Here is a 4,058-nt window from a genome sequence, read left to right as displayed (position 1 = left end):
ACTTTCAGGGGTTCAAGTCTTCAGTGGAGGAAATAATATATGTGGTGGAAAGAGCAAGAGAATTAGAATTAGAAGTGGAGCCTGAAGATGGGACTGAATTGCTATTATCTCAAGATCAAACTTGAACAGAAGAGGAGTTGCTTCTTATGGATGAGCATAAAACATATTTTCTTTAAATGAAATCTACTCCTGATGAAGATGCCGTAAAGATTGTTGAAATGACAACAAAGTCTTTAGAATATTCCAGAAACTTCATTGGTAGAGTAGTAGCAGGGTTTTAGAGGATTAAATCTAATTTGTAAAAAAATTCTACAGTAAGATGCTATCCAATGGCAACTCATGCTACAGATAAATTGTTTGTGAAAGGAAGAGTCAATCAATGAGGTAAATTTTATTTTTTAAGAAAATAAAAAATTTTATTTTAAGAAATTGAAACAGCCACCCCAACCTTCAGCAACCACCACCCTGATTAGTCAGCATCCATCACCATGAAGGCAAAACCCTCTACCAGCAAAAACACTATGACTTACTAAAAGCTCAGTTGATGAATAGCATTTTTTTGCAATGAAGCATCTTTAAATTATGGTTTGTAAATTATTATTTTATACCATAAAGGTATTGTGTACTTAAGAGATTACAGCATAGTGAAAACATTATTCTGCACTGGAAACTAAAAAATTCACTTGAAACTTTATTGCAATATTTGCTTTATTCCTGTGGTCAAGAACTAAACCTGCAGCATCACTGAAGTGTGTCTATAGTTGTTGAATGAGCAATCAAAAGAGAAGAATATTATACATGGATATACACCTCCAAAATTGAATTTTTATATACATATATATAAATTCATTATTTTCATTAAGATTCAAAAAGATATTTTCAAAACTTTATTAAGAGCACTGTGTTTGGGGCGCCTGGGTGGCTCAGTGGTTTGGGCTGCTGCCTTCGGCTTGGGTCATGATCTCAGGGTCCTGGGATCGAGCCCCGCATCGGGCTCCCTGCTCCGCAGGAAGCCTGCTTCCCTCTCTCTCTCTCTCTCTCTCTGCCTGCCTCTCTGCCTACTTGTGATCTCTGTCTGTCAAATAAATAAATAAAATCTTTAAAAAAAAAAAAAAGAGCACTGTGTTTGAACTAATCTGTTTGAACTATGTTCAATATACCACCTTGACATAGAATTCAATGAATTACTTTGTTTGTTTATAATGTATTCTCTTAATTTTTTCATTTCATTTTGATAAGTCATTTTGTTTGTTCCAACCAATTAAATTAATCAATCACTTTCACTGTCTTTTCCAACTTCCAGTGGTCCACTGGCTCGTGGAGGCATTTTTACATTTCTTCAATTCTTGCTTTTGTTGTTCTGTCTCCTACTGTCTCCTTTGACAATCTTTTTTTTTTTTTCCAAGATTTTATTTTTATTTATTTGACAGACAGAGATCACAAGTAGGCAGAGAGGCAGGCAGAGAGACACAGAGGGAAGCAAGTTCCCCGCTGAGCTGAGAGCCCAATGCAGGGCTCTATCCCAGGACCCCAGGATCATGACCCAAGCTGAAGGCAGAGGCTTTAACCCACTGAGTCACCCAGGTGCCCCTCCTTTGACAATCTTGTCTCCCTCTTGACCCTTTTGACAACATGTTACAGGGCACATCAAGATAATCCAGATAATCTACCCAACTCAAAATCCTTAACATGATCACATTTGCAAAGTCCCTTTACTTAGAAACTAGTATTCCCAGGTTCTGGGAATTAGAATATGGATATCTTTGGGAGCCATTATTCAGCCTGCAACAAAAATAATATTAAGAAAAACAAAACCAAGAAACCAAAAAGCATCAATAACAACATAAGATATATCTTATACAATTATAAAGTATATTAGATGTTTGTGGTTTAAGAAATGTTGTATTTAAGTTTAGATTCTTTTATCTTCCTATACTAAAATATTTCACCATTACAATGTACCTTCATAAATCTTCCATATCAAAGCAGGTGCCTGCATTTCCCTCCTGTGTTCTAGTATTGTGTGACTATATAATGACAGAATTATTAGCACTTGAATAGCCCTAATTTAGCAGAGTCAGCCAGTTAGTTATGGTAAAAATAATTTATAAGCATTTCAGGCTAATTTATGTCAGGAAACATGTGAAAAGGCCTCAGGCAGATCCATTTAGTAAAGGTATCCTCTGACTAGAAACCAATTTCAATGTTGGTTAATCTGAGCCATTGAGTTGTCTGTTGAGATGAAATTGCAAAATTATTATCAAATGTGGAATATTAAACAGGAGTTTGAATGTCTGTGATGTCAAGAGAAACTAATACAGAGATGAGAAAGTTCCCCCAAATTTCACCCAAACTTCACCTCTTAGATGTGTGCTGCTGGGTTTTGTTTTTTGTTTTTTCTTTCTTTTCCCTTTTATCTCCCAGATTGTAGGCTGTATTAGAGCAGGACATTCATCAGTGTTCTCCACTACTTTATCAGTGCCTGACTGATACTAGGTATTCAATAAATTAATTCAACAAATTAATGCCTTCATTTTATTTTTGTTAAAGTCAGTTTGTTTTGAGTTGGAACAAATCTGTTCAAGATAAAACTTATTATATAATCACCTAACAATAGAGCATTAACCTCAGAACAAAAACTGGTAAAACTGCAAAGAGAAATAGATTAATCCAGTATTATAGTTGGAAATGTCAACACCTCTCTTCCAAAAGGGACAGATTCAGTATGCAGAAATTCAGGAAGGATGTAGTTGAACTCAACACCACCAACAATTAACAGATATTATAAATGCCTATAAACTATTTACTCTAACAACAGAATACACATTTTTCTCAATCTCATGTGGAACAATCACCAACACAAACCACATTCTGGGCCAGAAAACAAACTTTAAGAAACTTGAAAGAATAGAAATCATGGAAATCATAGAAATCCAATCAGAAATCATCTCAGACATAATGGAATTAAGCTGAAAATGAATTACAAAAAGAGGATTGGAGAATACCAAAATACGTAGAGTTTCAAAAACACACTTTTATCTATTTTTTAAAGACTTTGTTTATTTATTTATTTGAGAGAAAGAAAGAGAACAAATGGGGGGAGGAGCACAGAGAGATGGAGAAGCAGACTCCTTGCTGAGCTCTCTTTCCACAGGGCTTCATTCCAGGACTCCAAGATCTGACCTGAGCTGAAGGCAGATGCTAACTGACTGAGCCACCCAGGAGTCCCCAAAATACACTTTTAAATAATACATGGGACAAAGAAGAAATCTCAGAAGAAACTTAAAAATATTTTGAACTAAGCGAAAATAAAAGCACAACGTACCAAAATTTATGGAGTACAATAAAAACAGTACTTAGAAGGATATTCATAGTATTGAATTCATATATTACAAAAGATTAAAAACTCTTAATACGTTAGGCATGGAGGGAATATATCTCAACATAACAAAAGCCATATATGAGAAGCCCACAGTTAATATCATACCTAATGATGAAAAATTAAAATCTTTTTCTCTAAGGTCAGGAACAAAACAAAGTACCCACTTTTAGCACCAATATAGTACTAGAAGTCCAAACTAAAGCAATCAGGCAAGAAAAAAAAGTATCAGAATTGGAAAGGAAGAAAAAAATTGTCTCTATTTGTAGATGACATGATGTTATACAAAGAAAATCCTAAAGATTCAATAAAAAAAAACTATTATATCTTATCTGTGTATTAAGTTGCAGGATACAAATTAACATAGAAAATTCAGTAACATTTCTATACACTAATGACAAATTTTCTGAAAAAGAAATAAAGATATTGGTCCCATATATAATAGCATCAAAACAGGAGAACCTGGGTGGTTCAGTTGGTTAAACATCCAACTCTTGATTTAGGTTCAGGTCATGATCTCAGGGTTGTGTGATTGATCCCTGCATCAGGCTCCACACTGGGCATGGAGCCTGCTTAATATGCTCTGTCTCCCTCTCTCTCCGCCTGTTGGGGTGCTCTCTCTCTCTCTCAAAAAAAAGGCAGCAAGCGATGAATCACTAAATTCTACTCTTAAAACTAA

This window comes from Mustela nigripes, chromosome 3 (genome assembly GCF_022355385.1).
Source record: "Mustela nigripes isolate SB6536 chromosome 3, MUSNIG.SB6536, whole genome shotgun sequence".
NCBI lineage: Eukaryota > Metazoa > Chordata > Mammalia > Carnivora > Mustelidae > Mustela > Mustela nigripes.
Note: the sequence above shows the minus strand (reverse complement) of the source record.